This window comes from Protopterus annectens, chromosome 15.part0, assembly GCF_019279795.1.
Source record: "Protopterus annectens isolate FY-2018-M chromosome 15.part0, PAN1.0, whole genome shotgun sequence".
Classification (NCBI taxonomy): domain Eukaryota; kingdom Metazoa; phylum Chordata; order Ceratodontiformes; family Protopteridae; genus Protopterus; species Protopterus annectens.
In genome coordinates, this window is record NC_056749.1 from 718,719,307 (window position 1) to 718,744,102 (window position 24,796).

Sequence of the window (24,796 nt, forward strand, 5' to 3'; positions counted from 1 at the left end):
AGATAGAGTTTCAGTCACAAAACTACAGGTCATTTTACACAACCCAGGCATTCTCCATTAACTGTTAGTTGACTTAGGTTGGAGTTAGGGAGGCAACCATGTAAACCAGCAATCTTGGAATTTCCTGATAAAACTGGGGTAGTACTTCCTCGACGTGGGAAAAATTTGTATTTAAAATGCTGGTTGATAGCAGTGTGGAGACCCGGGATAATACAGTCAGTAGCAGCAAATTCTCACAATATTTGGTACTGGTAGCTTCTAATAAAAGGCCAACAGTCAGCTGTCCTTCCATATCACTGTTTCAGTATTCTTCACCCAAAGGATCTCCTACCAAGGACAGCCCAACATCCAGCCAGTATACCAAAGCCTTCAGCCCTTATAGGCACCATATATCACACACATGCTACCCACGCATGATTTAGAGCATAAATGTGGCATATGGATGCAGATGCTCACAGCTTCTGCCACCAGTCTGAATGCCATTACTGAATGGTCTAAACTCCCCTCTGCTGTGCTGGTTACCAAGCAGCGTTTTCAAGTAAGTGCCCCATAGGGGTTTCTTCGCTTTTTTTCTTGTTGTTGTTACTGTGTTCATGTTATCCAGAAAGAGAAAAAGTCAGCGTGGGAAGCAGATTCGCCATAGACAGTCACAACCAGTGTATTGTTTAGGTGTTTCCCCGTAATCCTACGCAGTGTTCTGCCAGGTGTTTGTGCCCAAGACCTTACATAGTCATCTCTCCTCTTTGCCCATATACCTGGAGAACCAACAACGCAAGTTATTTGCTCAGGATGCTACAACAGAATCCTACCATTACGAGGGTCAGGCATCTGCCAAGAAGGTGGTCAGAAATGTTAGGCCTGATCAGGCTGCTATCCAGCTTCCCCAGACATCTCTCTTGAAGCTGGTGAAAGCTCAGAGGACCATCCAGTGCTTGCTTTGGATGCCTCTTGAGACCCTGGAGGCCAGCATGTATCCAGCTTCTCACGCATCCTTAGCAGCTTTTCAAACATCTGTACACAACATTGAGAGGGGAACTTGGTTGATTATCTGAAAGACTAAGAGGATCCCTCTTATCTTAGCAAGAGAAGAAATTCCTACAACCATTATACAATCGTGTCAGGGGTCTGACCCTTCATGGGGATATCAAGCAGACGTCCCAAAGAAAAACAGACAAAGCATATTTCCTCTGTTGTGAAGGATCCCCAATGTGAATGGCATGACTTCACTTGGATTTAATGCTTGGATGGCCTTGAAGGCACTTCAAAGGATCTCTGCTCCTGCTTCTCCTTGATCTTCCACTCCACTTGAGGCCTACAGAATTAGATTCCTCAGATGAGTATATGGACTCTGGAAGAATCACTAGTTTTTTTTCCTTCCCAAACCCCTTCTCCCTGGGACTATGTTTCAGAGGAAGATTCCTCAAGTACAGACTCCCTTTTGGAAGAGCTCTCCCTTGGGGATTCCACTGCTAGTATGATGGACTTTCTCAAGTTTCTAATATTCAGAAAAGATATTACGGGCTCCTACAGACAGTCTCCAAAACCATCGGCTCTTCACCCTGGTTTGGCTGCCTTTTTGGATACCTTTTTGGCAGCTTCTATAGTCCTCGACTCTCAGCCTCCTACACCTAAGCTAGACAAGTTCGGTTAAGTGCCCGAGTGCAAATTTCTTTTAAAAGGCCCTTTTGCTGAACTTTCTGTAGGGTCAGTTTCTTCTAACAAGCCATCCAAATTGTCCCTCCACCAAGCTGTTGCCCCCTGATGAGGACAGCTGGGTCATGGAAAGATTAGGCAACGTTTAGACTGCTGCCACCTTGTCCTTTAGGGCCATTAACTACCAGACTCTTATGACCAGGTATGTTTTGATTCCCCTTTCTCAGGTTTCTAAGGTGGTTTCTGACCTTCCTGACTGAGGGGAAAGATTTGGCACTCTCCGATTGGTTCCACTTCTCAAGTTGCCTCCCATTCAAATGCAGCTGATCCCTCCTCCAGAGCAGCTGCCTTTGATTCAGTTATGAGGCATTATTCTTGCTTTCATCTTCAAGCTTTGACTGATGGCATTAAGTCCAAACTTTTGGATGCTCCTTTGGATAAGAAAATATTTCTTGGATCTAGTCCTGCTTCTGGACCTTTAAGTCCCTCCAAGTCAAGGGCAAAGCCTTTGATGAGCTGAAGCATTCTCTCTCTCTCTCATTGCTAAATTTCAGAGGAACTATCCCTACAAGTTTCTTTGCTCAAAAGCAATCTCACCCTTCTTCCAAACGCAAAAAGGGTTCAGGGCTTGTGCTTCCTTGGATGGCTTGTTAGAAGAAACTGACCCTACAGAAAGTTCAGCAAAAGGGCCTTTTAAAAGAAATTTGCACTCCCTAAAGCCTTCTTTACAGGACAAGCTTGGTTTGATTCTTCCTTCCATCAGACAGGCTTGTCTTGTCCCTCTCTCTTTCCCTGTAGTATTCAAATTAGTATGAACTACTGTCTCTTGGGTTCTGTTCATTGTCCATCAGGGATATTTCATGATTTGGAAGTCCCTTCCTTTCTTTTCCATTTATTCCTCAACCTCCTTTGGAAAGTACAGTTGTGTACGCTTACCATAAATTTAGATGACAGTGTATCCACTGCTGCAATCCTGACTTATGGCATTTCCTGCTTCTGAAGCCCCGAGTCAGACTACCAGAGTAAAAAAATTCCTTCCTCCTAAGGCTGACAGATGCTCTATGCCAATGTCAGTATGTTTAGGTATAAAGGGAGCCAGCCAACATCATGACATCAGTTTTTCTTGCCCCTTAGAAAGTAGGAGCCCCATAGGTGACCCTTAAGTGGGGGGGGGGGGAGTTGCATAAGAGTAAATGGTGCCCGAAGGCCCCCTCTCCTAGATAGGGTCCTCTGGCAAGGGTGGACAAGGAAGTAAACTGTTACTTAAGGTAAAGGAGACTGCAATAGTGAATACACTAACATCTACATTTACAGCAAGTAGACAACTACTATGTTCTTTGTGTCTCACTATTGCAGGCCTAACTTAAGGGACGATTCCCAAAGATGTGAAGCGGGTCAAAGAATTAAAGGAGAGGCAAGGATGCCCTGCAAAATGGCAGTGGCAAATCCTGCTTTGCACTTGGAGAAGGCTGACAGGTGGTAGTGTTTGGTAAAGGTAAGCACAAATGACTATGTACCGGCTTCCAAAATGTCTTTGGTTGGTACTCCCTTTAGAAAGCTATGGAGGTAGAAATGGCCCTAGGAGAGAGTCCTAACTGATTTAGAAGGATTCTTGCCATGGTAGTTGTAACAAAAAGAAATGCAATGGGAGATCCACTTGGAGATAGTTGTTTGGAGACTGGTTTGCCCTCAGATCCCAAGGTGAAGGGGACCAACAGTTCTCTTTTTCTGGCAGCTTTAGTTCTGTCAAGGGAGTAGCGAAGTTGCCTGTTCACATCTAATGAGTGAAGGATTTTTATACTCCCTGGTTTCGTGGCCTAGGGAAGAAAAGTAGGCAACTGTATGGCCTGGTTCAGGGAAACGTCTGTGATACTCTGTCAGGGTGAAAAGTAAGAAATGGGTCCACTGCCATAAGGGTTTGCAACTCAGATCATTCTACCAGACATGATGGCCAGTAAGAGGGCAGTTTTCCATGTCAAGAATTTTATTTCAGTGGAAGCAGCTGGTTCAAAGGGGGTAAGGTAAATTTTTGTAGAACAAAGTTGAGGTCCCAAGGAGGGGCAGATTGCCTCCTGGGAGGTCTGAAGTGAAGCACTTCCCTAAGGAATTGTTTTAATAGGGGGTGGGAGAAGATAGGAGGAATATTAGGAATGTGGGCTGAAATGGCAGAGGCGCATTTCTTAATGGACGAGGAGGATACCCTCAAGTCCACCATGACAAGATAGTCTAAGATGGTTGCAATTACAGCTGAGAAAGGGTTGAGGTCTTTCTCATAACCCCAAACAAAGAATCTTATCCACTTGGCAGAATATTTTTTTCTAATACTGGGTCTGCTAGACTATGAGTATATTAAGCACCTGACTACACAGGGTAGAAATTTGTTGAATTATACAGGCTGACAGTTTGAGAGTCTGCAGGCTGGGGTGCAGGAGCTTCCCTTTACCTGAGCCAGCAAATCTGCTCTCTGGGGTAGCGGACAAGGTTTTTCTTTCAAAGACATTAGCAAATGGTATCAATGTTGTCTGGGCCAGTCTGCGGCTATCAGTATGACCTCTTGGTCCTTCTTCCATGATTTTTAGGATGACGCTTGGAAGGAGAGGCAGGGGAAGGGATGCATAGACAAATAGATGGTTCTAGAGGAATGAGAAGACATCGGTCTTCTAGACTGTGCAAAGTTTGTTCCTGGAACAGAATCTTTTTGTCAGTGGCAAAGAGGTCTACTTGACGGGATCCCCATTTTTGGACTATGCTAAGAAAAGTTTCCTGATGCAGCTGCCACTGGTGGGGATCCATTAAGTGTCTGCTGAGGCTGTCTGCTTAAGTGTTCTGAGACCCAGGAAGGTGCTGAGTCATGTGCAACCCTACAGCATTTGCTGTCTCCAAGATCTGTACTGCCAGAAGCCAAAAAAGGGTAGGAGTGGGTTCCCCCTTTTTCATGAACCACATGACTGTTGCCAGTTTTGATACGTAGGACCCCTGTTTTCTAGTGATGTTGAAAGGGCATCAAGCCCTTCTGTACTGCCATCAGTTGTTTCCAATTTATGCATTTGTGCCTGAACTGTTTTTCCCCCATTTGCCCCGAGATAGGATGTACTGGAAATGGGCTCCCCAGACTTGTCTCCAATGCATCCATGGTTAAGGTTTGGTCCTGAGGGATGAACCGGATAGTGAGACCCTGGCTGTGTACATGCTCATGCCCACCATGCCAGTTCTTCCCTGAGGCAGGAAATTAGTGAATTTGTCTCCAGGGGCTGTGAAGGCTAGCACCAGATATTCTTGAGGTACCACTGAAGTTTCCTTATGTGAAGCTTGGTCAGAGGGATCATTACTATGCAAGATGCTGTGTAATGCAGTGAGGAATTCCCTAGCTGGAAAGCAGTGTCGCTCCATAATGCCCTGGACGTATTGGGTTAGAAAGGCAGCCTTGGCTAGAGGAAGGAATGCCATTTGGAGAGAAGAATCCAACAGAATACCTAGGAAAACTATCCTGGTGGTGGGGTTTGCACTGGATTTGTTGAGTTTTATGGTGAATCCTAGGGAAGAGCGTATGGTATGGGTAAAAGCCAATCCTTGAGGAGCTTTGACTTGTGGCTTCTATGAGGCAGTTGTCCAGCTAAGGGTAAATCTGGATGTGTCTCATTCTGTAGAAGATTATCACAAGGGCCAAACATCCTTTGAAGGCCCTGGAAGCAGAAGACAAACCAAAGGGAAGAGCAGAGAATTGAAAGTGATTTGTACCTGCTCTGAAGTGTAGAAAACTTCTGCAGGAGTCTCCTATAGGAATGTGTAGGTAGGCATCTTTCAGGTCCAAAGTAACCATTAGAGTCTGAGAGGTTATCATGGAGTAAGCATTTTAGACTTGGTAACTGAGAGAGACCACAGATGGACAGATGCATGATAGGGCGCCAGGAGCCTTCTTTCCTGGAGAACAGGAAAAGCCTGTAGTAAAACCCTTTTCTTACCTGGTGTTTATGGTACTGGTTCCAGAAAGCCCTGTGTGCACAGATTGTGGATCTGAAAAATGGCCTCTGCTCTTTGGTTTTGTGGTACATCGGGGAGGCTTGAGAATCTTAATGGCTCTTTGAAAGGTGAGCCTGTTGCCATTTGAGATCACTTTCAGCACCCACTTGTCAGAGGTGATAAGGGCCCAGTTCTCCTTTGTCAGAGGTGATAAGGGCCCAGTTTCTCCTTGAATAGGGAAAGTCTTCCTCCTACCTTTACTGGGGTTGATGGTGGAATGGTGGTGGGGGAAAGGTTGGGGGCTGAGACATAGCTGATCTCTGGTAGGATTATGCGGCCTAGAATTCCCCAGCCTGGGTGTTTGATGACCACTGCCTTGTCCTTAGAGATTGCTGCTGCTGTCTATGAGACCTTTCTCTTAAAGTTATTCCCCGACTTGGCTTAGATTGCAAGGGAAATTCCTACTAAATCTGGCTAGCTGGACTTGGAGGAAGTCTCAAAAGTTTGCATGAATTTAGCTTTATCCTCAATCTTTAAGAGAGCCTCAACCTTAGATCCAAAGAGGGAGCCTTTATCTAGGGGTGCATCTAGTAGTATAGATTTGACCTGTTCTGGTAATGTTTGCTCTCCAAAGCAAGCATATTTTCTGCTAACTGAACCGGAGACAGCAGCTCGGGTAGATGCCTCCAGGGCATCATATCCCACAGTGCAAGATGTGTCTAATAACCTCAGCACTGGAATGACTGAGATCCAACACTTCCTTGACAGCGTTCTTGTCCTCCAGGGAGGATACTTTTTTCCTCATTTTCCAAGACACTTTGCTGGTACTTAATCATATGGAATTGGCAGTTGAGGACCCAAATAGGGAGGGTAGAGGAAATGTAAACCTTCTTTCGAAGCCTGTCAAGTGTCCTGCTTTCTTCTTCTGTAGAAAGTGGGCTTTTATAGTTAATAGCCTTTGGTCCCACAAGTGATCTCCAGGTCAGCAGTGAGGTTTTTGTAAAGGAATTTATGAAAATCCAGTACTCTGTTAAAACAGGTCTGGTTTTGGGGGGGGGGGCTGGGGGAAGTGAGTCTGGGTTGAGAGAGGATTCCATGAAAGCATCCTTTACCACCTCCAAAACTGGAGAATAGCCAAGGGTTTTTGTGCTGAGGGAAATCTAGGAACTCCATGACACTATGGGTATTCCTGTGCCCGCCAATGGAAAAATTCTGTCATGGCATGCAGAGTTTCCCCAAAGATTATGTCCTCAGGGGGTGAAGCAGAATGTAAAACCTCTAAGTCAGAATCCTGAAAGGAAGTAAAGAGGGGTTCATCTTCCACGACAGTCCTCCTGATCAAAGTCCTCATTCGAATTAGGGGTTATGACAGGAGTTCAGGAGAAGAATTTTCACCAGAATAAAGGAAGAAAGATGCAGGAGGAAAGTGCCTGCCTCTGACCAGAGAAATAAGGTCCTTGGCTAGTTTGACTAAGTCCTGTTGGTATTCAGGGGGCCAGGAGACAGTAGGCTTAGACACAGGTCCAGAGGTAGAGCTTTTCTCGGGTGCAACTTTTGTCTTGGGCCTGAGTGTCTGTGTTACTCTGACACTAGTCTCCAAAAATTTGCCAGAAGCAGAAGCCTGCAAAGCGACTCCAGACTCAACCGGCAAACACTAAGCCAAGGCTTGCACTGAAGTAGAGGAACCAGACAGCATCTTGGGCAACAAACGGGTCTTGACAGAGGCCTGTGCCACAGTCTTGCTCGCAGAAGGGGGCTGCAAAACTGCATCACCTTCCTCTACAGTAAGCCGTGGGGGGGACAGGAAGACTGCAAAATGGTGTCAGAGGCCCTAAGTTTGTGTCTTTTTTCCTTATTGCATTTAGGGAGTTCAATCTCGGGACAACCGGTGGATGCCATCACACTATGAGCCGCGGACTTCTAAGATGCTTAGACAAAATTTCGGCCTTATGTCTTCTAGTTCTTGTATTGAAACGGATGCACAGACTACAATTAGGGACATCATGGTTTGGGCCCAAGCATGTGAATCAAAGTATGAAAGTCTGTGTGAGATTGGTTTTCCACATCAGAGATAGTTAATCTGACATGAAAGAAAGTTCCCCAACGGGTAGTTGGCTTTTAGAAGACTTCGCAATCTGGAACGGACAGACTGACGCACTCACTACTACTTCGGGCTCAGACAGCAAGAAAAAGTGATGTCATGACATTGGCTGGCTCCCTTTAAACCCAAACTTACCAATGTCATGCTAGTGTGTCCGCCAGCCTTAGGAGGGGGGAATTTTTTTTTTACTCTGGTAGTTGGGGCCAACCAAGGGCGTCCGAAGCAGGAAATCCCATAAGCCAGGACTGCAACAGTGAAACAAGAACACAAGTTCTCATTTGGCTCAGAGCATCAATCAAGCCGTAGCTCCCACCAAGGAAGACAAGGGATTCTATTCCAGAAAGTTTTTGGTCCTACATAAGGGTATGTAGAAACCAATTATTTATCTTTCCCTAGTGAAAATATTTCTAACGATTCCTTCCTTTGGGATGTTATCCCTTCAGACATTGTTTTCCTCTTCTACCACAGGCCTTTCTAGTATTTCTGGATCTCAACAGTGCATACCTTCACATTCCCATCCATCCTCTTCAGGAAATATTTACATTTCTCGCTCTTCCTTGCATTTTCAGTTCTCTCTTTGCCCTTTGGTCTCTCTACTATCCCAAGTATATTCACTAAATTCATTCCTCACTCCTATTATTGCTTTTAGAAGGATTCGAGGTTTTCATTTTTTCCCCCCATCTAGAAGGTCTGCTTATTCAAGCTCCCTCCCCCCAGCAGTCTACTACAAGATTTCATGTTTACTGCTTGCCTATTACACAGTCTGGGGTTCACCATTACCCTCCAGAATCAGTTCCAATACCTTGCTAGGATCATATTTTCCTCGCAGACTTCACACAGTTCCCATGTTGGCATCTCTGCCCAACCCCAAGGCTCTGTCTCTAATAAGCCTTTTTTCAATCCCTCCTTCCTCTGGTATCGGTCACAGCCTGGTAATTTCTCAGGATCCTGGGGTTCATGACTTCCACCATTCCTATCCTCCTCCTCATCAAGCTCCATACAGGAAAACTTCAATGGTACCTCAAACTGATGTGGCTTCAACAGTGCTATCCCATGGACTTCCAGTACATGTACTTCCCGGTTTCAAGCATGAACAGTAGTGGTGGATTCATCAACTTTCTCTCAACCCACGGCTTCCCTTTCTGGCTCCAGTTCCCAATCAGGGGCTCTTTACAGACTCCTCAGACAAGGGGTGGGGCATCTCCTGTGACCCTCTAAAGGTTCAGAATCTCTGGCCTTCTCATCAGAGATTATACAACAACAAAGGAGAGAAGGACTCTGCTTCTAACTCTACAAGCTTTTCATTACCTCTTACATCATGGGACTCTCAGTTTTCAAAGACAATACCAGAGATGTGGTACGTCAATAAGCAGGAGGGTACACGGTCCAATTTTCTTTGTAGACTAGCTCTTCTGGTCTGTGATCTGGCTATCCAGTATCAAGTGACTCTTCAGGCAGTTTACATTCCCTGAGAGCACAATCTAGTGGCAGATTGCTTGAGCAGGTCCAGCACACAAGCTTATGAATGGATGTTTCAGAGATGTGTTTCTGGACACACTCCATTGGTGGGGTATTCCTCAGGTAGCTATTTTTGCCTCCCCTCTGAACAGATGACTTCTATGTTCCAGAGTCCCAAGTCCTTGGGCTTGGAAAGTGGATCCTTTCTTGGAAGATAATTTTTCTATACACCACATCCCTTCTGTTACCACAAGTTCTACACAAGATTAGGCAGGAGTCTCACAAAATCTTGCTGCAGACTCCCTTTTAGCCCAGACAGCATTGGTTCCCCCTTCTTTCTCACCTCACCTGGCAGGGGCAATCGCCACAAGTTACTTCACCAAGTAGAGCCTCACAAATGAGGTGGTGTCTTATCCATCCTCACTTGTCCACTCAAATGAATTTTTCTGATCTGCTCCATGCTGGGCTGACATACTCCGTGAAAGTTCACCTGTCAGTAAACTTCTGCTCGTCTGCACAAGTCCTCCTCTGGCCCCTAGATTTGGGATCAATCAGTTTCCTTACATGCATCCTTCATATCTGGCTTCCCAGAAAGCCTATTCTGCCTTCTTGGGATCTCAATTTTGTGCTTATAACGGTTCCAGGCTCCTTTTGAGCCTACTTCCTTTTAACATTATACTTGGAAGACTAGTCTGCTTTTGGCTCTTCCTTCAGCCAAGGTGTCCGAACTTCAGGCTCTCATGGCCATTCTTCCTTTTTTTACAGTTTTCCATAGAGACAGGGTGTCTCTCTCTGTACTAATCCTTTTATGCCCAAGGTGATCAATGAATTATCCCTTAATCTATTCATCTTCCTTCCTTTTTTCCTTCTCCAGTCTGCCAATGAGAATGTTCACACCTTGAAATTGCACAAAGAGCTCAGATATTTAAATAAAACTTTTTTTTGCAAATCTGAGCAACTTTTTGTTTCTTTTCATCTCAGAACTTTGAGTATGGCTGTTTTCTAAGCAAACCATATCCTCCTGGATTTTGAAGGCCATTTCCTTTTGTTAATCTTTTCATGGCAAACGTCTTTCCTCATCTATAAAGGCATATTCAACTAGGACAGTTTCCTCCTCATATGCCTTTTTCAAAGTCTGGATACCAATTCTTTCCATTAGGCTGCTACCTTGTCTGCTGCTCATACTTTAAACATTACAAGTTGGTTGTTGTTGCCAGTCAGGCCTTGCCAGGCTATCTTACATGGGTTCTTCTCTACCTTCCTCTAAGGTGGAGATCTTCTTGAGCTGTGTATTCTCCATTAGGTGAAGAATACTGTAACAGAGATATGAAAGGACAGTACAGTTGTGCAAATTCTTAACTTAATAGTAAATGTCATACTCTTCACTGTTGCAATATTCAGTCCTGCCCTCCTCCTCCCCCTGTTAAGACTCTTGTCTTGTGTTCTGGTTGTCCTCCTGGCCAAGGGGGACCTTCTCCCCTTTAGCTCTCCTTCTGGAAGCATATGTTCCTATTTGTCCCTGAGGGTATTCTGTCCCCCCTGGGGCTTTTTCAGTTCTAAGTATCTGCGTTTGTACATCACCTTTATGCCCTACTTCGTGCAAGGGGAGCATACGTGTGACATATGGCATCCTTAAGAGCTGAAGGCTTCAGTATACTAGCTGGACAGTGGGATAGCTCTGACAGGATATCCCTTAAGTGAAGGGTACTGTAACAGGGAAGAGAAGGAAAATCCACTTTATACAGATTCCACAATTATTTCACACAGCCACGTGCTGCAGTCTCTGCATAAATAAAAACAGTGGCAATGGTAAACAATCATGAGAAAAAACATTTAGAGGACAAATTTGTGAGGCAGCAGCCAGATAAGGAGGTTAACTAGAGAAGGGTTTGGTCTAGTACAGCGAGAAAGTACAGTTTTGTACCTACCATAAATGTAGATGTCCGATAGGTATGCATCTGCAGTCCTTATATATGGGTTGTCCTGCCTCAGGCAGCCCTTCGGTCGGCCGGATTCCAAAGTCTGGGTCCGGCGTCGGCTGATGTCGCCCTTTCCCCGACGACAGAGCGCCTGGGGTATAAAAGCGTCAGCAGACACCATCTTCCTCAGTTTTTCTTGCCCCAGATGCCAGGTGCCCTCGAAGGAAGGCTAAATTTGGAGAGATGCAATAAATTCCAAACATGCACAGAAATATAAAACATACACCATAATAGATAACCCCAGCTAGCTATGAGAGGGATAAGTACCCAAGAAATACCACAGAGGGGAAGGAGGTAGGGTAAACATGACTGCAGATGCATACCTATCGGACATCTACATTTATGGTAGGTACAAAACTGTACTATGTCCTTCAAGGATGCATCTGCAGTCCTTACATATGGGTAGAATACCATAGCCAATCTGGGGGTGGAAGGATCTATGAAAAGGATGGTGTAGCTAAAATGCCCTGCAGGACTGCCGTAGCAAAGCCTGCTCTGGATCTGGAATATAAGGGTAAGTTGTAATGCTTGAAAAATGTATGCACGGAGCTCCATGTAGCAGCTTCTAGAAAGTCCTTGGTAGCCACCCCTCTTAAGAAGGCTGTGGAGGTGGCTGCGGCTCTGGTGGAATGAGGTCTAATGTTAGTTGGCACAGGTTTGCCATGAAAGGAGCAACAGAATCGAATGCAATTCCCTATCCATTTTGAAAATTGTCTGTTTGGAAATTGCTTTTCCTTGTACACCAGCAGCATATGCTACAAATAGCTGGTCAGTTTTTCTGTAAGTCTTAGTTCTGTCCAAGTAGTAGCGCAACTGCCTGTGAATGTCCAGGGTATGCAGAAGCTTCTCCCCTTTGTTTTGTGGATTTGGAAAGAAGGTAGGCAGGTGAATAGCTTGGTTCAATGAGAACCTGGATACCACCTTTGGCATGAATGAAGGATTGGTTCTCAATGAGATTCTGTCCTGATGAAAAATAAGAAATGGTTGTGCTGCCATGAGGGCCTGCAACTCAGATACTCTTCTTGCTGAGGTTATGGCCAGAAGGAAAGCAGTCTTCCAAGACAGGAACTGTAGTTCTGAAGATGCTGCTGGTTCAAAGGGAGGTAGAGTTAATTTTTCCAACATGAAGTTAAGGTCCCATGTAGGCACTGGTGGTTTCCTTGGAGGATTGATGTTTTTAATTCCTCTTAGAAACTGCCTTAGAAGAGGATGAGAGAAGACAGGTGGATCAGTATTGTATTCCGCTGAAATTGCTGAAGCATGAATTTTTATGGAAGAGTAAGAAAGGCCATTGTGGAGCATTTCTGCCAAGTATTCCAGGATATGTGCCATGTTCATCACTGTCGCATCTAGGCCCTTTGTGGTGCTCCAAGTGCAAAATCTTTTCCATTTTGCTGAATATGCCTTTCTTGTGGAAGGCCGGCGAGCTTCCATGATGATATCCTTCACTCTCTTGGATAGCTTATCCCGGTGATGAGTCGAGGTATTCTCCAGGCTGTCAGTTGCAAGGTTTTCAGGCTGGAGTGCAGAGTTTTGTAATTGTGCTGTGTCAGAAGTGGCCATTGTGGTAGATGCCATGGTTTCGTGAGTGACATGCTCTTTAACAGTGGGTACCAGTGCTGGCTTGGCCAGTCCGGAGCTATCAGAATCACTTTTTGCTGCTCTGTCCTGATCTTCAGTAAGACCTTGGTCATTAATGGAAGAGGTGGAAATGCATACACTGTTAAGAGTTTTCCAGCTGAAAGAGAGGGCGTCCACTTTCCATGCTTGTGGGTGGTATGTCCTTGAGCAGAATTTCTTCAGCTAATGGTTGTGGTGGGAGGCAAAAAGATCCATGTCCGGCCTCCCCCATGATTGTGTTATCTGAAGGAAGATGTCTGGGTGCAGCATCCATTCGTGTGGATCCATGATATTTCTGCTTAGGCTGTCCGCCAGTATATTGTCTTTTCCTGGCACAAACTGGGATTGCAGCTGTATATTGAGTTTCAGGGAAAGTTCCCAAAGATTCATTGCCAGCCTGCAAAGAGGGTAGGAATGGGTACCTCCTTGCTTGTTTATGTACCACATCACTGTGGTATTGTCTGTCCTTATTAGCAGGTGGCCTTGATGCAGAAAGAGTTTGAAGGCCTCGATTGCATGTATCACTGCCAGCATTTCCTTTTGGTTTATGTGCATGCGTAGTTCTTTGTGACCATAGTCCTTGAATGCATCTGCCCTTCATGTGTGCTCCCCATCCATGGTCCGAAGCATCCTTTGTAATGGTTTGGCTGGTTATTGGTTTGCTGAAGGGCAGACCCCTGTTTGACTGGCTTGCTTGAGCCCACCACAGAAATTCCTTTTGAAGGCATGGAATGAGTGGTATCAAAGCTTCTAAGCTGTGACTGTGCCGAGTCCATAAACACCTTAGGTACCATTGTAGTTTCCTCATTTGCAGCCTTGCTTGTGGAATCAGAAGAATGCAAGATGCCATGTAACCCAGGGCCTGCAGGATTTTCCTTGCAGTCAGCTGAGTTTGTTTTGTCAGATTTTTGAAGTAATCCGGTAGTTGTCTTTGTTTTTCTTCTGTGAGAAAAGCCATTTGGGTGGTTGCATCTAGTTTTGCACCCAGAAAAGTTACTCTTTGGGATGGAACAAGTCTTGATTTGTGAATGTTGACTGTGTATCCCAGGGCCTGAAGTAGGCAGATGGCATAATTAAAGTGTTTTACCAAAGTTTGTTGGCTGTCCGCTTGTATAAGGCAGTCGTCCAGAAATGGGTATATTTGAATCCTCTGAAGTCTGCAGTGTGCAATTACTGATGCCAGGCATTTCGTGAATACTCTGGGCGCAGTAGAGAAGCCAAAGGGCAATGCTGAGAATTGATAATGCTCTGAACCTGCAAGAAATCTGAGGTGTCTTCTGCAACTTTGTCTGATAGGGACATGCAGGTATGCCTCCTTGAGGTCTAGAGTTACCAGCCAAGACCCCTTGCCCAGCATGGGAAGGAGTTGCTGTAGAGTCAGCATTTTGAATTTTGGCACAATGAGATAAGTATTCAGTGCGGACAAGTCGAGAATAGGCCTCCATTGTTTTTCTTTTCTTGGGACAAGGAATAGTCTGGAATAAAATCCTTGCCCTTGTTCTGAAAGGGGAACCTTTTCTATAGCTTTCATTTGCATTAGGTTGAAGATTTGTTTCAAAGCCTCTGCCCTTTGATTCGGTGGCAGGTTTGGCATGCCTTTTCTTTTTGGTAATGTGTGAAAATGGAACCTGTATCCTTTGTCTATTATTTGCAGTGTCCATTTGTCCCTTGTAATACTGTGCCAATTTTCTGAGAATAAAGAAAGCTTTCCGCCCAAAGGTGCTTCCAATTGAACCCTGGTTGGTGGGGTCAAGGTAAAGTCATTGAGTCTGTCCTTGTGCAGCAGTTGTAGGTCCTGCACTACCTCTCTGGTTAGGAGGCTGCCACTGACGTCCTCTGTAGGAGCCTCTAGCTTGCCCTCTACCTCTGGCACGCCTGTTCTTGCCTCTCTGAAATCTCTGTGTGTCTGGAAAGGACCAATTCTTAGAAGACCAATTTCTGCTGAATCTTGGTGGTTGGACTTGGCAAAATCTGTACAGTCAAAGATTTTCTCCTTTTCCTCAAATTTCTTTAAGACCTCCTGAGCAGTGGAGCCAAATAACTTTTGCTTTTCCAGTGGAGCATCCAGAAGCTTTGCTTTAACATGATCTGGCAGAGTTTGTTCCTTCAGCCAAGCATGCCTACGTATGACTGTACCAGTCATTGCTGACCTACATGAAGCTTCCAATGCATCATAACCACACTGCAAGAAATGGTTGCTAACCTGTTGGGAGTTATGTACCAGATCCTGAAGTGACTTGCGATCTAGGGGTTCAGGTGAAGACAGTTTTTTATGCAATTCATCTAACAAATACTTGGTACTGTATCATATGGAATTGACAATTTAATGCCCTCATAGAAAGAGTGGAAGAAGTATACACTTTTTTACCCCATCTCTCTAAAGCCTTGGACTCCCTTTCAGAGAGGAGTGGATTTTTAGTAGTGGCAGTTGCAACCCCTTTAGGGCCCTGGGAAATAGTTTCTGGATCAGCAGAGTGGGCCTTGTAAAGGAAATTATGCGAGTCCGGGCCCCTGTAGTACCCATCGGGTTTGACAGGAGCCGGAGGAAGGGAGTCAGGGGTTATGCTAGACTCAGAGTACACATAATCAATGACATTCAAAACAGGAGGAATAGCCAAAGGTCTACGCTGAGGTAAATGCAAAGAAGTCCTTAATCTCTTCCTGGAATCAGAGAATTCCTGGCCCTGCCATTTGAAATGCTCTCTCATGGAGTGAAGGGTCTCCCCAAAGGACAGCTCTTCAGGAGGGGAGGCTGAGGGAATAGATTCCTCTGCATCAGAATCCTCGTAGGCCGTAAAGGCCTCCTCCTGGTAGTCCGACAGAGCAGAGCCATCTGAGGCCTCAGAGGACTGGGGATCAGTGGGCTCAACCCTGGGCCTTTTGTCTAGAGGAGGTTGAGAGCCCCTGTCCGGATGTGGCTGAGAGCCCCTAATTAAGGAAATAAGGTCCTCAGCTAAACTTAAAATCTGTGAACCTGTAGTGGATCCCTGAGGAATAGCCTTGGGAGGCAAAGATTTTGGCTGTTTAGCAGCTTTAGCCCTTGTGAATGCCTTAATGGACATGGATGCAGGAGGCCTGGCTGCACCACGTGCTGGCGTAGTTTTGTCTAGAGAAATGGTGTTGGAGGTTTCCAGAACACCGGTTCCTGAGGGAAATTCTATAACCGACTCAGAAGAGGCCTCCGGGGCCGAGGTTGTCGGTTGTGCGGTTTCGACGGTCGGAAGTACCAAGGACTCTGTTTAAGCCGAGACAGAGACACTGGCAGTAGGCCTAGGCGTGGTTTCAGCCGAAACCACGGTCCGCGTGTGTCGGTCCTTGTCCTTCCGTTTTTTGGTTAATTGAGAAGTCGGAGTCTCCGACGGCATATTGTAACAGAAACTAGCCCCAAAAAATTCCTCTGCAAACTCCGCCCGACGCCTAAGAGTGCGTCGATTGAAGGAAGCACAGGCTGAACAGGCAGAGACGTCGTGGTCTAGGCCTAGGCAGGGGAGGCAGTAAGAGTGGAAATCCTTATGAGGTATTTGTTTCCCACAAGTTAAGCAATTATTAACTTTAAGCGTTTGATCTGACATCGGCTGAGGCAAGAAAGTGTCCCCAATGGAGTACTTAGCTTTTGAAGTCTTCGGTAGCTGAAGTTACAGGAGCTGGCAGACCGGCACTTGCGAACTGCTTCTGCTTCGGGCACCACGTGGCAAGAAAGACTGAGGAAGATGGAGTCGGCTGACGCTTTTATACCCCAGACGCTCTGACGTCGGGGAAAGGGCGACATCAGCCGACGCCGGACCCAGACTTTGGAATCCGGCCGACCGAAGGGCTGCCTGAGGCAGGACAACCCATATGTAAGGACTGCAGATGCATCCTTGAAGGACATGTGGTTTTGGGCAAAGGATGTAAGCATTGTCATTAGTGAAATCAGTGCAGGCTGACAATGCCAAACACAAAAGGTGGGCATTGGGCAAGGCGCACAGAAACTGTACTTTGGAGTTTTAAGATGGAAAAAAAATGCTACCTATAAGCCAGTGTTCGGACCCTATCACCCACCCACTTAACCAGTTTGTCACTTCAGACGGAATGCCACCTTGTCAAAAGGAAAAAAAACAATGGAGATTAAGAATGCTTCCATGACATCAGCAATATGAAAGTTACTACTACACATCCAAGTGTCAAAATGAGAATTTTTTTCTGGTAAACAAAGTATTAAAGGTAGACGTGATGCACAGGATGGAGAAAGAATATGTTAGAAGAGAGAAGATCATAGTTCAAAACACCCCAGAAGACAGCATGAAGAGGACTGGAACAAGACCATTATTTGTTTACTGTTCAATGAACACTGGTTAAAAAAAAAGGCAAAAATGGTGAGACTATGCATAATTTCAAAACTAACATGGGATGCATCTACAATCCAAAAGCAATAACTAAATTATTTACTTCCACAGGACTACAGCATACCTCAGCATTAGCAGACTACTCTACACTTTCTGCAAAAAGAAAAAGACTGCAGAAGCAGAAAATTTGAAAACAGACCTGTCTGTTCAGCAACTGAAACAAGTAATCATGAAATAAACAAAAAAAATTATGCAAACTACACCATACTGAAAAATGCAGACTTCTGCCCCAACAATTGCACAAAAATCTGCATTTGCATGACTGGGATGGCTCCATCCCCCCTGCTACATATCTATCTTCACTCTTATGACCATTCTGGCTAGGCTTATAAATGCCCTAGGGCAGATAGCCTAGTATGAACCCTATGAACCTATTATGCTGCACTCAATTTACATGAAGCTAAGTGCTGCACTGATCTAGAAGGCTGTGCAACCTGAAATAAGAACAGTTAAGAAGTTGAGTGTAGGGCCCTGCCCCTACAAAAACACAAGCACAGAGATTTGTGCTCCTATAACTATTAGTATTATAGAACCTGTGTGTGATCTTTGTTATTAATTGCAGTCCAGCAAAGGCTTTGTGCTGCAGTTATTTTTGGACTCAAGGAAAGTATGTTGAGGAATGTTTGCATCAATTGCCGCATGAACACTTATCAGGCTAGTTAAGTGACTTACTTCACCATACACTTATAACATGCCTCTAAAAGGCCAACATTCTCATGGCTATCAAAAGAAATTCCACTAACTTACCAGTTTAGAGCCTCTCTTAATTTCTTTAATAACATCTTCAAGATTAAAACCACCAAGGGTATCACCATCGACATGTGAAGATATCAATGCAGAAGAAAACAGCTGGAGGAGAAAGTAATCCAGTTACCACAAACCATTTTTCTTTTTTAAAAAGTTATAATACGTTCAACATGCTCTGTGTCATCTCTGCTACACAAAAGAAAACAATACTCACCTAAGGGAGCTTACTTATAAAAGCAACCCTGTGGCACTTGCTAGCAAACTGTGTACCATCAAACAGCACATACAAATATACACTGTTGTACAGTGGAAGCTTTACAGAACAGTTAAGTGAAAATATTTGCCAGTCCGCTTAATTTACATGGCAAGTAAATCAGGCGAGTCAAAACAGGCTCAGAATTAGAAGTCTGTCTTGGGTTCTCCACCAAACATAAGCTACAAGAGCTGAGAGAAAAGCTGCTTAAAAAGGGGTGGTTATGCTTGTTTGCTCTTGGTTATCTACTCAATGGCAAATAGCTTACCTATAGCTTTGCTGGAAAAAGGCCATTTCTAATTTGTACACATGAAAAATACTTCAATATTCTGCATCATGTGACAGTTACATGTAAGAAATTGCAAGAGTGTGTGTTAGATATGTATGGCTATGAATCACATTTTGTAAATCAATTTCAACAGTATGCATGTACAACCATTTATGCTTGCATATGTATGCATGCTGCATACATTCCACTACATGCATTACATATACTCTGTGACTGCAGCCTGGGCAGTACTGGATTCCAAAGATAAAAGGCTGGAAGCTGTAGCCAACATGACAGCATGGGGTTGCAATCTTCCCGATAGTACAGTCACTGTAAAAGCCATAGCTGTTTAATACAAATTCTTTACTCAGCAAATAGTATTTTAGAATGGTAATGGCCTATGTTATGGCAAGGCATTAGCTCTCTCAATTTAAGACTTTTCTGTTTCGTGTTGCACTTTTAAGATAGTTCTGCGCCCCCCCCCCCCCCGCCATGCTTTTCATTCCACTTACCTTTTCTAACTTTTCTCCACATCTTCTATCCATTTCTACATACTTATAACACATGAAGTATACACGTTGTACCTGCTATATATACTTTAATCTGTTCAATTCTTGTGAGGTTTTCAATTTTATACTTCACCTAGTACGGTGCTGCAATTTTTCTTTTTTTTATAGTATCTGTGCAACTTTTCTTCCCAGGCTGCAAGTCAAAATGAGCTTTGCTCAGTTGCACTACACTGGTCAACAAATTGCCTTACCCTGCAGTTTGCTTCACTCACTTTTCTGTAAGTACACTTCAAAAGAATTGACACTAGAGAGCTTCAAATCCTGTTTTTAACTCCGACTCAATTTGCGACTCCGCTTTAGTGTGTCACCAGTGCTCTTTCCATACACAATACTATGTATATAGTAATAACATCCTGCTAATCTGAAAATGCCAAATTACTCTTAAAGGGATACTTTCTTCCTCTTTTTTTTTTTTTTTTTTTTTTGCTATGTCTATCATGCTTCATGGATATTTGCCATGCAACAGCTGAAATGGTGGGAATCCAATCCAGGTTTTGAACACAAGTAAAGATATGGAAGCATTAGGTCTCACTTTCTCTCATTCATTTCTCAACTCTTTTGTAAAACTGACTTTAAAAGGTTTATTCATGTGCTCACTTGTTTGAGGGCATTACACATATGCTCAAATCTGCTTTACTTTAACAAACTTACAAAGTGCATACTTTACTCTGGAATTTAATGAGATGACTGTCAGTAAGAACTGCTCAGGTAATTCCTACCCTAGGAAAAAAATAGCATTGGTTATTTTGCAAAAGACTTTACAATGACTCTACATGAGGATACTTCCTTAGGAATTTTTGTTGCATAATCAACAATTGAGGACATACTGATGACTTTTACTAGAGTTTGCAAATGGACCCAAAATGCCCATCACTTCTCATTCAAATTGGAATCCACAAAGCACAACGGGTACTTGAAGGATTCTTGAAGCCTGGGTTGGGTGCTATCCTTTACATTCTGGGCAAACAGCACAAAAATTATCTTTACCCTTCTTAAACACCAAGCCAGTAACAGATGAAATCCTAGATTTTTGCTTCTCCATCACAAAAATGGCTACTTAAAATGTGGTTGTGTTGATTTTATTACAAATGCTCTAAAAAGTGTTAAACTAAACTTTAAATCAGATACTGAACTAGTTATTAGTTTGACAACAAAACACTGATTTTTTTTTTTGCATATTTACTAGATCAGGATAAGTTCGGTCTCAGGATACTCTACAGAGCAGGTCATTTCTTAGCTCAAAGTATAGGTAGAAGTGGGTTTGTTCCATTCTTTACCCACCAACATTTGCTGAAGTCACTCTGGTTCTGCTTAGTGCACAGACTTCTCACGGAGCCTTTTTGAAATTGATATGGCTTAAGGAGGTCAGACAAGTTAGTTTTACATTCACAAGTACTCTATCATGAAGTGAAAGCCATGACCACTTCAACTATACAGGTACAGATTTCTGCTCATTTAGTTCATTCTCAAATTCTTCCAGTGAGGGTATTTAGTAGTTTCCTCTCTCTCCTCTTAAGTATTTTTAAATGCTGCATTACCAGTGAAACCCTGCTTCTGTTACCGACTGGCTCTCTGTTATGGTATTATCAAGAAGCAGCTTAAAATCCTCCAAGTTTCTCCTCTTTCAGTACAGGTCGCTCATCTCCTCCACAGTTTCTAATTCCCCTTAATGCATCTTTCCTGCAAGTTTCACTTACTTTAAAGGAGTTTTAGGACTGACTATGTTCAGCTCCCCAATTAATTTTTACTTCAACTCTGGGAATCTTCTGGCAGGATTCTGCATCAGATTCATCTAACTCAGCCATTCATTGACAAATCTTGGTTTCTTCTGTGTTTTCTACTCTTTTCTTAACAGGGGTTATGCATTTCATGCAATACATCTAGCTGAACATCTCCCAGAAATTTACACAGTTCTCTCAATTTGGGAAGACCTTTTTCAAGTATCATGTGTTAAGTTAGGCAACAGAGCTATTCAGTCCAATACTCCGGATAAGTTTTTCCACTTCTAATCATGTTATAGGGTACTTTTGTTTTGTATCCAGTGCACAACTTAAAATTGTTTATTAGGGGTTTTACAGATTCATTGAATGTTACTAGGCTAACTTCGCTACAACCCTAACAAGCCTGGCCATATTTATCCCAAGTTCCCCCAACTGTCTGTGGTTACATTGGTGAAGTATGCAGAGGTGAGGGTCTATGGTAGTTGATGACTTTTCTCTATTCAGAAGGAACAGAGGCGCCACTCCAGTAGTGGATATGCAGTCACCCATCCATTGATCTAGGTGGTGCTCGAAGAGTGTCATGGAAGGGTTCTTTCATTTGAACTGGAAGCTTGTTCCAGAGAAATGGCAGTCTCTGGGAGATTTATGTATTGCTCCAGCATGACATTCATGCCAGAAGCTAGGCTGAGATCCCCAGGAGCACACAACCCTCATGCAGTTTGCTTTACAAATATGTAGCATTTTCATCAGAACTGGAGTCAGCGAATGTCCTGTAAGCCAGGACCTGGTCACCCCTTATAACCCTGTACAAGATAGAATGCAGTGACAGGGCTATCGGTCTTTCTGTACAAGACTGGTTTTGTGTAACCTGTAATTTTATAGCTTTTTGTAAGAAACCTCTGTGGTCCCTCCAATTGCTGCAGGTGTCTGGTGAGGTACATGCAAAAATGGAGCACTGTACACAATTATTGGTCCTTACTTATAAGATGCGCCACATAGGATTCCCTTACTACTGTGGATACAAGGTGGTCAAAGTTCAGGTTGCCATCAACCAGGCTACCCACATCACATACCAATGGATCCTACACTTGGGGGGGGGGGGTGCTATCTATAAAGTAATTAGCAGGGACATCAGCTTTCCCATAAGGAATAATGCAGGTTTTTGCATTCAGCTTTAATCTGAAGGTTTGTCACCAATGATCTTATGTGTTAACCCTGTCTGCAGCATATTAACATAGTTGGGAGACTTTATGACTGCTCCCAATTTGGAACAGTCCATGAACTTGGTTAGCCACAGGCCATCCAAACTTGCCTAGACTTCTGAAAAATAAATTCCGAATAGTAAAGGGCTCAAGCACAGAACCCCATGTTACACCATTAGTGACTGGTCTTTTGCTAGAGGTGAAGTTATCCACTTTGACAGTGTGTGTCTCGTCAATGAGCCAGCTGGCTACCATCAGGTAATGTAGGGGTTAATTTCCAATTGAGAGACTAACTTGAGTGGGGGGTTGTGAGAAATGGCTTACCTAAGTCAAGACTGAGAGTATGCACGGTCTTTCCCTCATCCAGGCACTTAGTGACTTTCACAAAGTCAACAGTGTTCAACATGCATGATCCACCTTCAACAAATTGTTGAATCCAGAGTTTGGAGATTACTTATGTCCTTGTTAATAAAGTCCATATTGATTCTTTCTATGGCTTGCACATGAAGCTAGTCAAGCTTATGGGCCTGTAATTCCCAGGGTCGGTTAATGGTCCCCCCTTTATGCAGAAGGAATACTGCTGCTGTCCGGATTTCTGCCAGAACATAACCAGTTTGCAGGATGTGGTTAAACAGGGATTCAAGTAGCTCGGCTAGGTCAAATTTTAAATGGTTTAAAAGGCAACCTGGGATGTTGCCTGGTCCCACTGATAAAGTGTTTTTGGCCTCAGAGATGGCCAAGATGACCTGCTCTTTTGAGATAAACACTCTGAGGAATGGTGACCGTTATACACTGGGAAATGACTGGAGGGGAGATAGGGGTGAGGTTTGCTCCAAATCTGTCCGCTACCAGGCTGGCTATTACCTCCGGCTGAGTATGGGTGGTGCTACCCACAAGTAGCTCAGCACACAGCTGGGTATTCACTTTTAGATTTTAGACGTAGTTAAAGAATGCCTTGTGATTCTCCATAGCTAGGAAGGCTACTTTTGCTCCACAATTAGCTTTGGAGGACTCTAAAAGCTCACCAATTTGATTAAGGTAGAAAGGAACTTCTTGATCTACTGAGCCAGTTCCCTCTTGTTATTGGCCATTAGCTTCTCTCTCTTGTATAGCCTATTTATAACTAGGGGTCCAACAAGGGTGGCTTAGGTTTTTCAGCAAGAGTAGGTTTTAATCCAGTCAGGTACAAAAGATTCTATACAACTAAAGTGGTTATAATGGGCACTAGTGTACACCTCTACATAGGAATCAGTGTTATCTGCATTTGACAGTCTTTGAAACTTCTGACCCGATCACTTTGTAAGAGACAGTTTTGTCTATGAAAAATTCTTAAGGATTTTTAAGCTTGAGGGGGTATCTGGTCTTAATTACATCAAACAAGACTAGTTTATGGTCCAATCTTACCAGGGAGGACAACACGCTGAAGTGGTGAAATGTTCTACCATGTTAGTGAGCACTATTATCCAGGACATCTGAGCCTCTTGTTGGTGTGCTGACTAGTTGTTAGAGTATTTGCATTCACCAAGTCCATGAACCTCTGCACCAGCATGATCAAAGTCGTGTACATTCCAAAGTCTATGGCAGGATAATAAAAATTATCCATGAGTAAAAGTAGCAGGCTGTATGGCAAATTACTCCAGTAAGTATAGGTATGCTTTTCCCGTTTCATGGTGGGGGACCTATAGTTAGCTATGATGTGGTAGGTGGCTTTGCATACAGTTAAGTGGCCATGGAGTAGCTCAAGAGACCTACTGTTTGACCAGTCTTGAGGTGTACTTATCCTTAATGAAGACTGAGCTTTGGTTCTTTCACACTCAGTTTGTGGCCAGAATGTATGGAAGGCAATGTAGACCTGCACAACAAGGGTGCATTCTGTGCCTTTGAACCATGTCTCTGACTACACAGATGTCGGCGCTTACAAGTGTTTTACACTTATAAACGTGCTTTAAAATCACGTAATCATGCATCTTGAATCCAAGTGACACTGACTTTTCCCCCTTCTACCACACTACTACATTTTAATAGTTTATTAGCAGCACAGTATTTCCAGAAAAGCAGAGACTGCTATTTACAATAGCGGCAAACATACTTGCATTCCACAGGTCTTCTTAAAAATACAGCTTGTTGTCTGGCATCAATACTTTTTAAAGGGAAGTATTAAGCAGTGCGTCCCTTTCCAAGAAATTTAAAACTGGAAAACTCAGACAGTTAACATACACTTTCTCTGTTACCTGTTGGCAAAATAAAGCACTTCTTGAGCTTGGTAGTAGCCCTTCATGCACAGAAGTCTGACATGGAGTTTGCATTTTCATTTTACAACTACTGTTCAGAAAACTAAAAAGTCACAAAGACACCAATTTCTTACACTATTAAGGCATGTCCTTTAAAACTTTACTACAGCCAAAATTTCTATAATTTTACTTGCATAATGTTCAAGTACTTCTAACCAAAATTACAAAACATATACTGTCAACCACATGCGACTAACAATCTTAACCATACTGAATGTTCACTTGTAAAATAGAATGGACTACGTTTCACGGGAAGCTTCTGCCCTAACCAAAATCTCAGGTTTCAGTTTTTGGGAGTTGGGTGCATAATCATCCTTAAGGACCATGCAACTTGCATTTCTGGAGAACACTCCCACCACAAGGCTTGAGAAAAGGCTCTCTATGTGCATGTCTCTCAAATGCCACCAGACAAGTCTTGGCTTCATCTTACATTCAAATTTCTCCAGGGATGTACTGGGGTTGGTCACATAGTTGACAAATGCTGAAGGTGGCTAAGCAGACAATGATCAGTTACTTCACATCTTTCTCGAATGGCAATTAGAAAACAGAAAAAGAGTTTGTCACTGGCCACACTTCTCCTGCACAGCCC

General features: G+C 43.7%; 1 protein-coding gene across 1 annotated transcript in view; it reads right to left on the minus strand.

Moving 5' to 3' along the window:
• Nucleotides 1-18,004, minus strand: part of LOC122789875 (PHD finger protein 6-like) — a 655,585-nt gene extending 637,581 nt beyond the window's left edge. The window contains exon 1 of the mRNA XM_044057309.1: nt 17,904-18,004. The gene's annotated coding sequence lies outside the window, so the exon portion shown is untranslated. The remainder of the gene's footprint in view (nt 1-17,903) is intronic.
• Nucleotides 18,005-24,796: the final 6,792 nt, after the last annotated feature.